The sequence below is a fragment of the Panthera leo genome, chromosome C1 (assembly GCF_018350215.1).
Source record: "Panthera leo isolate Ple1 chromosome C1, P.leo_Ple1_pat1.1, whole genome shotgun sequence".
In the NCBI taxonomy this organism is placed as follows: domain Eukaryota; kingdom Metazoa; phylum Chordata; class Mammalia; order Carnivora; family Felidae; genus Panthera; species Panthera leo.
In genome coordinates this window covers 35,958,312-35,968,175 of record NC_056686.1, presented here as the reverse complement: position 1 = coordinate 35,968,175, position 9,864 = coordinate 35,958,312, and the positions used below count along the sequence as shown (strand labels likewise).

At 38.8% G+C, this 9,864-nt stretch overlaps 1 pseudogene; it reads left to right on the top strand.

Moving 5' to 3' along the window:
* Positions 1 to 235: 235 nt before the first annotated feature.
* Positions 236 to 679, top strand: LOC122228333 (annotated as a pseudogene).
* The last annotated feature ends 9,185 nt before the right edge of the window (positions 680 to 9,864 follow it).

The following is a 9,864-nucleotide window of genomic DNA, read 5'->3' as shown; positions in this document are numbered from 1 at the left end:
TTAAAGCCCTACATCGTGCTCTGTGCTGACAGCTCAGAGCCTGGAGCCTGCTTCAGATTCTGTGTCTCCCTCTCTCCCCACCCTGCCCATGTTCACACTCTCTTTCTTAAAAATAAACATTAAAAAAAGAAATAATGTTAAGATGAGTCTGAAGTATCTTGTGCCTGAAAGCAAGGAAGGTATCAAAGACTACTGGTGGTGTGTTAAAATCATACAGGAGCGACAGCAACGCAAGATGGCAGCCACCACGGGCTCGGGAGTAAAAGTCCCTTGCAATTTTTGACTGTTGGAAGAACTGGAAGAAGGCCAGAAAGGAGTAGGAGATGGCACAGTTAGCTGGGGTCTAGAAGGTGATGAAGACATGACACTTACAAGATGGACAGGAATGATAATTGGGCTTCCAAGAACAATTTACAAAAACTGAATATACAGCCTTAAAATAGAATGCGGACCTAAATACCCAGAAGCACCCCACTTTGTAAGATCTGTAACAAAAATTAATATGAATGCAGTTAATAGTTCTAATGGAGTGGTGGACCTAAGAGCCATATCAGTGCTAGCAAAATGGCAGAATTCATACAGCATCAAAGTTGTCCTGCAAGAGCTCAGGAGCCTAATGATGTCTAAAGAAAACATGAAACTCCCTCAGCCGCCCGAAGGACAGTGTTACAACAATTAATCAAAAAGAAAAACCACAGGTCCTCCCCCTACCTGTCTTTTGACAGTCTTCATTTAAGCAGTCTTCATTTTTCACAGTAGTAAATTTTCTAGATACGTCTTGTAGACCTCAAAGTACTGGAAAGGAAGCTCCCATTTAAAGGCAATTTATCTTAAGATACTGTGAATGATACTAATTTTTGTCCATTTAAAATATATAAGTTGTGCTATAAAAAAAAAATCATACAGGAGCCAACTAGAAAGGGATCCCTACTTACCAAAGATGGAATAATTTGAATATCAATAAGAATAATGACTGCAATGATTTGAACACTAAAATGTATTCTTTAGTTACCTTTGGAAGTTGCTAGGGCACTGAATCATTACTCTGAAAATTGATAAATAACAGTAAGCATCACACTTCTATCCTGTCTTGGGGCACTCAGTAGGTTAAGTGTGACTTCGGCTCAGGTCATGATCTCATAGTTCATGAGTTCAAGCCCCACATCCAGCTCTCAGCTGACAGTGTGGATCCTATTTGGGATTCTTGCTCTGGCTTCTCTCTCTGCCCCTCCCTAGCTCACGCTTTCTCTCTTTCTCAAAATAAATAAGTAAAAATTTTAAAACAAAACAAAAAAAAACTCCTGTCCTGTCTTTACTGTATAGACTATACTTAAAGATAGTGTGGGGAAGTTATTTATAGAAGAATCATTACTAGGGGCACCTGGGTGGCCCAGTCAGTTACATGGCCAACTTCAGCTCAGGTCACAATTTCATTTGTGAGTTCAAGCCCTGTGTTGGGCTCTGTGCTGGCAGCTCAGAGCCTGGAGCCTGCTTCGGATTCTGGGTCTCCTTCTCTCTCTGCTCCTCCCCTATTTGAGCTCTGTCTGTCTGTCTCTTTCTTTCAAAAATAAATAAACATTAAAAAATTTTAGAAGAATCATTGCTAATGAATGATAAAGAAGTGACAGAATTTTAAAAGTCAACATTTTGCAACCTCTAATGAAACAATGGGTTTGGCAACTATGTAGGCAAACTTGCATGTATAAGATTATCTAATCACTACCACAACTCTAAAAGAAAGGCACTCTAATTATTCCTATTTTACCAACAAGGTTAAATAACCTTGCCCAAAGGCAAATTGCCTTGAACCAAGGCACTCTGACTCTGGCTTGTATTCTTCAATATTTCATTATACTTCTTCTTGAACATAATAGGAAACTAATGAAGGAATTTGAGCAAGGGTGTGATATATTCCCACGTGTAGGAAGATCACTCTGATTTGCAGGTGGAGATGAATTGCAGCAGGGATAAACTCGAGGCAGAAAGAGTAAAATGTTATTCATTCATTCACTCATTCATTCAATGAACATTGAACATCTCCCATGTACCAACCACTGTTCTAGGTACTGAAAATATAGGAATGACAAAATACAGAAAAATACCTGCTTTCATAGAGTTTATGCTTGGATGAGGAAAGACAGTCAATAGACACATAAATACATAATATTTGTAGTATGTCAAATGGAAATAAATGCTATGGAGAAAAATATAGGTGAGGACTGGGAAAGAGAGTTCTGGGAGAGGTGTTATACTGTAATTTTAAATAGGGAAATCAGGATGGCTTCACTGAGAATGTGAATCTGAAAAAGACCTGAAGGGATAAGCCATGAGGATATACTGGGTAAGAATGATCCAGCCAAATACAACCCCCCAAACAGGACTGTGCCTATAGTGTGGAAGAACAGTAAGGAAGCCAGAGAAGCTAAAACAGTAAATGCAGGGAAGAACTATAAACGAGGTCAAATGGAGAGGCAGATCTTACAGGATCTTTTGGCCAATTAAAGACTTTGACTTTTGCTCTAACTAATATGAAAAGCCACTGAGGAGTTCTGAGCACAGGAATGATATAATCTTTTTAAAAGAGCTTTATGAAGATATAATTTACATGTCATAAAATTTGTCCTTGGATAGTATACAACTCAGTGGTTTTTAGTATATTTACACAGTTGTACAACAATCACCATTACTTAATTTTAAAACATTTTCATTATCCTGAAATGATCAATCATCCCTTTCTTATACCCTCGCCTCAGCTCCTGGTAATCACAAATCTAATTTTTATCTTCATCGATATGCCTATACTAAACATTTCACATACATGGGATGAGAGAATATGTGGTCTTTTGTGACTGGCTTCTGTCACTTAACATAGTGTTTTCAAGGTTCATCTGTGTTGCAGCATATCTCAGTACTTCATTCTCTTTTATTGCCAAGTCATATTCCATTGTATAGATACACTATGTTTTGTTTATGCATTCATCAGTTGATGGCCATTTGGGTTGTTTCCACTTGGTGGCTACTTGAATAATACTGCTGTGACCATTCTTGTACAAGTTTTTGCACGGATATATGTTTTCATTTCTCTTGGGTATATACTTAGGAGAGAAATTGTAAGGTCACATGGTAACTCTGTGTTTAACCTTTAGAGGAATGGCAAAACTGTTTCCCACAGTAGTTGCACTATTTTACAATCCCACCGGCAATAATTGAGGGTTTCAATTTCTTAAACTTATCAACAGTTGCTATTGTCTGTCTTTTTTATTTTAGCCATCGTAGTGGGTGTATTGATTTTATTGTAGTTTTTTTTTTAATTTTTTTTTTTAATGTTTATTTATTTTTGAGACAGGAGGGTCAGAGAGAGGGAGACACAGAATCTGAAACAGGCTCCAGGCTCTGAGCTGTCAGCACAAAGCCTGACGCGGGGCTCAAACTCATGAGCTGTGAGATCATGATCTGAGCCAAAATCAGACGCTTAACCGACTGAGCCACCCAGGCGCCCGGTCTTTTTACTTTCTTAATGGTGTCCTTTGAAGCACAAAAGTTTTTATTTTATTTATTTTATTTTATTTTAATTTTTTTAACATATGAAATTTATTGTCAAATTGGTTTCCATACAATACCCAGTGCTCATCCCAAAAGATGCCCTCTTCAATACCCATCACCTACCCTCCCCTCCCTCCCACCCCCCATCAGCCCTCAGTTTGTTCTCGGTTTTTAAAAGTCTCTTATGCTTTGGCTCTCTCCCACTCTAACCTCTCTTTTTTTTAAAGTTTTTATTTTTGATGAAGTCCACTTTATATATTTTTTTCTTTTTGTCACTTGTGCTTTGGTATGTATCTAAGAAGTCTTTACCTAACCCAAAGTCACAAAACTTTATGCCTACATTTTCTTCTATGATGTCATGGTTTGGCACTTATATTTACATCTTCGATCTATTTTGAGATAATTTTTACATATGATATGAGGGAGAGGGCCACCATTCTTTTGCATGTAGATATTCAGTTGTTTCAGCACCAGTTGTTAAAAAGGCTCTTCTTTCCCCTTTGAATCATCTTAGCATCTCTGTTGAAAATCGATTGACAATAGATATGAAGGTTTATTTTTGGATTCTCAATTCTATTCACTTATCTATATGTCTAAACTTATGCTAGAATCATGCTGTCTTGATTATAGTAGCTTTGTATTAAGTTCTGAAATTGGAAAGTGAGAGTCTTCCAACTTTGTACTTCTTTTTAAAAAATGGTTTGGCTATTCTGGGCCCCTTGAATTCCAATTGAATTTAGGCTCAGCTTCTCAATTTCTGCAAAGAAACCAGCTGATTTTTTGATAGGAGTTGCACTGAATCTAAGTTTAGGAAGTGTTGTCATCTTAACAATATTAAGTTTTTGATACACGAACACAGGATGTCTTTTCATTTATTTAGTTCTCTTAATTTCCTTCAACCATGTTTTATAGTTTTTCAGTTACAATTCTTATACTTCTTTTGTTAAACTTATTCCTAAGTATTTTATTATTTTTGATGCTATTGTAAATGGAATTGTCTCCTTTTTTTATTTTAATTTTTTGTATTTTTATTTATTTTTTGAGAGAGAGATAGAGAACAAGTGGGAGAGGAGCAGAGAGAGAGGGAGACAGAAACCCAAGCAGACTCTGCACTATCAGCGCAGAGCCTGATGCAGGACCCAAACCCATGAACTGAGAGATCATGACCTGAGCCAAAGTCAAGAGTTGGACACTCAACCGACTGAGCCACCCAGGCACCCCTGGAATTGTCTTCTTAGTTTTATTTTAAGATTGCCCATTTGCAGTGTATGGAAATACAATTGATTTTTGTATATTGATATATCTGTAACCTTGCTAAATTCAATTATTAATTCTGTGTGTGTATGTATTCTGTAGGATTTTCTACACAAGATCAAATCACTGCACATTAAAACTTTTATTTCTTGGGGGCGCCTGGGTGGCTTAGTCAGTTAAGCGTCCAACTCTTGGTTTCGGCTCAGATCATGTCTCATGGTTCGTGAGTTCAAGCCCCACATCAGGCTCTGTGCTGACAGCTCAGAGCCTGCTTGGGATTCTCTCTCCCTCTCTCTCTGCCCTTCCCCTGCTCGATATTGTGTGCTCTCTCTCTCTCTTTCAAAAATAAATAAACTTTTTTAAAAAATTAAATTTTTCATCTAATCTGAATGTTTTTTTAATTTCTTTTATTTTAATTGCCCTGGCTAAACACCAAGTACAATATTGAATAAAAGTGGTGAGAGCATGTACCTCGTCTTGTTCCTGATCTTAGGGGAAAATTATTCAGTCTTTCACTATCAAGTGTAGTGTTAGTTGTGGGGTGTTTGTAGATGCCCTTTATAAGACAGGTGGAGCTCCCTTCTATTCCCAGTTTGTTCTGTGTTTTTATCATGAAAGGTCACCTTACATTTTATAATAATTTTTTTTAATGTTTATTTATTTTTGACAGAGAGAGACAGAGCATGAGTGGGGGAGGAACAGAGAGAGAGACACACACAGAATTTGAAGCAAGCTCCAGGCTCTGAGCTATCAGCACAGAGCCCAACGCAGGGCTCGAACTTACAGAGTTCAAGATCATGACCCAAGCCGAAGTCGGATGCTCAACCGACTGAGCCACCCAGGTGCCCCTGGTCACCTTACATTTTAAATGGATTGGAGTAGAGCAAGGTCTAAAGCAGGAAGACTGGTTAGGATGCTATTGTGACAATCTAGGTGAGAAATGATGATGGCTTGCAGTTTTCCAGGCAAAAAGTGATTTAGCAGTGTAGGAACTACCCAGTGGTAATCAGAATAACAAAAGAGGTGTTAAGACAATAGAATAGATATGGGACGCCTGGATGGCTCAGTCAGTTAAGGGGTTAAGCGTCCTACTCTTGACTTAGGCTCAGGTCATGATCTCACAGTTTATAAGTCAGAGTTCCACATCGAGCTCCATGCTGACAGTGTGGAGCCTGCTTGGGATTCTGTTCCTCTCCCTCTCTCTCTGCCCTTCCCCTGCTCACTCTCTCTCTCTCAAAATAAATAAATAAACTTAAAAAAAATTTTTTTACAGGGGCTCCTGGGTGGCTCAGTTGGTTAAGTGTTGGACTTGGGCTCAGGTCATGATCTTGCAGTTCATGAGTTCCAGACTCATGTAGGGTTGGCTCTGTGGCTCAGAGCCTGGAGCCTGCTTCAGATTCTGTGTCTCCCTCTTTCTTTGCTCCTCCCCGGCTTGCACTCTCTCTCTCTCTCTGTCAAAAATAAATAAAACATTAAAAAAAAGATAATAGAATTGGTAACTCTTTGTGACAGTTGATGTAATATTGGGCATAGTAGATGTCCTGCCCAGATCTTCTTTACTAGGCTGATACAGGTATTGGCTGATAATGGCTCACAACTGCACTTCTCTTTTTATTTTTAAATTTTATTTATTTTGTTATTTATTTGTCTGTTATTTATCTTTAAGTAAGCTCTAGGCCCAACATGGGGCTTAAAACTTGCTACCCTGAGATCAAGAGTGGCATGCTCTACTAACTGAGCCAGCCAGGTGCCCCAAAGATTCTGATCCTTGAACTGCCCACTGGGAGTGAAAAGTTCTCTCTTTGGCATGATGAATTCAGTTATTTATTTAAAAATTTTTTTCTTTTAGTTTTTATTTTTTGAGAGAGAGAGAGCGCACGTGCAAGTGGGGGAGGGGCAGAGAAAGGGGGAGACACAGAATCTGAAGCAGGCTCCAGGCTCTGAGCCGTCAGCACAGAGCCCAACACAAGGCTTCAACTCAGGAACTGCAAGATCATGACCTGAGCTGAAGTCAGATGCTTAACTGACTGAGCCACCCAGGTGTCCCATGAATTCAGTTATTAATGGAAGCCATATATTAAGCTGTTAAGATTGACTATGATAATTGATCCTAAAAGTTTACCAAGCAAATTGCAGAAGGTCTTTGAAGGTAATGAAAATATTGTGGTTAGAAAATAAGTCCTCAAAAATGACGTTACTTTATGGAGTAATGGAAATAATTTATATCTTGATTGTGGTAGGCTGCATGACTTTATACTTCCAATGCCATCTGAATGTGCCTGGCAGACTTTCAACTTCAGGAAGCATAACTGATCAAGGGCATTACCTGCTGGGTCCAGAAATTCATCATCCTATTTGAACCAATGCTACATTTCAGTGGTCTATTCCCAGACAATTACTGGGAATATTAAGGCGGGTCCATTGCGAAAGTTTCTCTGAAAGTCAGTTTTAGCTCAAAGATTCCCAAAATCCTTGCTTGTTGATCTTTCTTTAGACTTCCTAGAATTCAAGGAATGGAACCTTTCTCCTTCTTTTGCGCACTCTGGATCAGGCTTGCATTGTGATCAGATAGTTCTCCTAGCCTTTCTTGGCTCTCTCCTCATTTCTACTATGTGTTGCCCCTCCCCCCAAATCCTTGCATGTTTAATCTTATATTGGCATCTGCTTTATGGATAACCTGGACTAACACAATGCATTTGTCAAAACTCAGAACTGCTGGGGTGCCTGGGTGGCTCAGATGGTTGAATGTCTGACTTCAGCTCAGGTCATGATCTTGCAGTTTGCAGTTTTGAGCCCCGCATTGGGCTCTCTACTGTCCTTGAAGAACCAGCTTCAGATCCTCTGTCCCCCTCTTTCTTTGCCCCCCCCCCAACTCACTCTGTCTCTCTTAAAATAAACTTAAAAAAAAGAACTCAGAAGTGTATACACAAAAAGGATAAATTTTACTCTATGTAAATTATACCTCAATAAACTCAACTTTAAAAAATGTTAGTTTTAAACATTTATCAACAGCAGGTGAATCATGACTGTTCTTCTCCACTCTACTTCAACCATTTAGAACTGCTGAAATTCCACATCACACAATGACCACATCCACCCAATCTTACAATTTGCTTGCTCAGTTGCTCTCCAAATCCAGATGTCCTGGTCTCAGGGTTAGCTGGAGACACAAATGACATAAGGACTTGTTTATGTAAGCTTACATACATATTTTACTTGTATCATGTATGTTTACAACCAACATACGAGGAAAGGGTGAGAGATCAGGGCATGAGAGAAGAGTGCCTAAACTAGACAGACAAACTGGCCCTAAAGTTTGCTCAACAATTGTTTGCTCAACAATCTGATCTCGGGAACACACCTAGTTCTTTAAGGATTCAAAAGACTGAACTCAATTTGACTGGGTGTTTTTACATTCCAGTTAGCTAACATACAGTATTATCTTAGTTTCAAGCATACAATATAGTGATTCAACACTTGCATATAACACTCTGTGCTCACCACAACATATGCGCTCCTTAATCATCACCTATTTAATTCTTTCCCCCACCCACCTCCCCTCTGGTAACCCTCTGTGCTCTATAGTTAAGAGTCTGTTTTCTGGCTCATCTTTTTTTTTCTTTGTTTGCTTTGTTTCTTAAATTCCATATGTGAGTATACTCATATGGCATTTATCTTTGTCTGACTTATTTCACTTAGCATTATACCCTCTAGATCCATTCATGCTGTTGCAAATGGCAAGACTTCATTCTTTTTTACAGCTGAATAATATTCCATTATATATTTCAATTTTAATTAATAAGCAGAATTATATATTATATAATTTATTAATTATAAGCAACTTGGGTTGCTTCCATAATTTGGCTATTGTAAATAATGTTGCAGTAAACATAGGAGTGCATATATCTTTTCAAATTAGTGTTTTCAAGGGATGCCTGGGTGGCTCAGTTGGGTAAGTGTCTGACTCTTGATCTTAGGTCAGGTCTTGATTTCAGGATCATGAGTCCAAGCCCTGCATTGGGCTCTGCACTGGGTGTGGAGCCTACCTCAAAAAATGAAAGAAAAAAAAAAGTGAATAAATTAGTGGTTTTGAATTCTTTGGGTAAATACTCAGTTGACTAGATTTTTATATGCATACATGTGTGAGAGACATTTGTCATTTGGAAAACAAAACAAATAACAACAACAAAAACACATTCAACAGCATAGCTATTTCACCCAGAAAAAAAGGCAAAGCTCTTCCTGTATACAAGACACTAAGTGATACTGCTCTTAGCTACCTGTCTGCCTTCATACCCTAAGACTTCTCCCTTGCTAATATTTCTCCAGTAACAATGGCTTCCTTGCTGTTTCTTTCTTTCTTTTTTTTTTTTTTTAAGATGTATTTTGAGAGAGAGAGGCAGAGAGAGAGGGAGAGAGAGAAAATCTCAATCAGGCTCTGCACTGTCAGTGCAGAGCCCAATGAGGGGCTTGAACCCACAAACCTCGAGATCATGACCTGAGCAGAAACAAGAGTCAGTCACTTAACTGACTGAACTACCCAGGTGCCCCAATTCTTTGCTGTTTCTTAAATATCCTAAGCATACTCTCACCATAGGAAGGTTTCATGTACTTTTCTTTTTATTTATTTATTCTTATTAGGTAAACTCTACCCCCAAAGTGGGGCTTAAACACATAACCCTGAGATTAAGAGTCATATGCTCTACTGACTGAGCCAGCCAGGTGCCCTGCATTTACCTTTTGTTTTTTTAAGGTTTATGTATTTATTTTGAGAGAGACAGAGACAGCACAAGTGGGGGAGGGGCAGAGAGCAAGGGAGAGAGAGAATCCCAAACAGTTTCCAAGCTATCAGCACAGAGCCCAATGTGGGGCTCAAACTCACACAACTGTGGGGCTCATGACCTGAGCCAAAACCAAGAGTTGGGCGCTTAACTGACTGAGCCACCCAGGCACCCCTATTTTTCTGTCTAGAATTCTCTTTTACATGGTTCCCTCTCTCCATTCATGCCCCTACTCAAATGTTACCTTCTTAGGAAAGTTTTCCCTGACCACATTGTCTAGAATAGT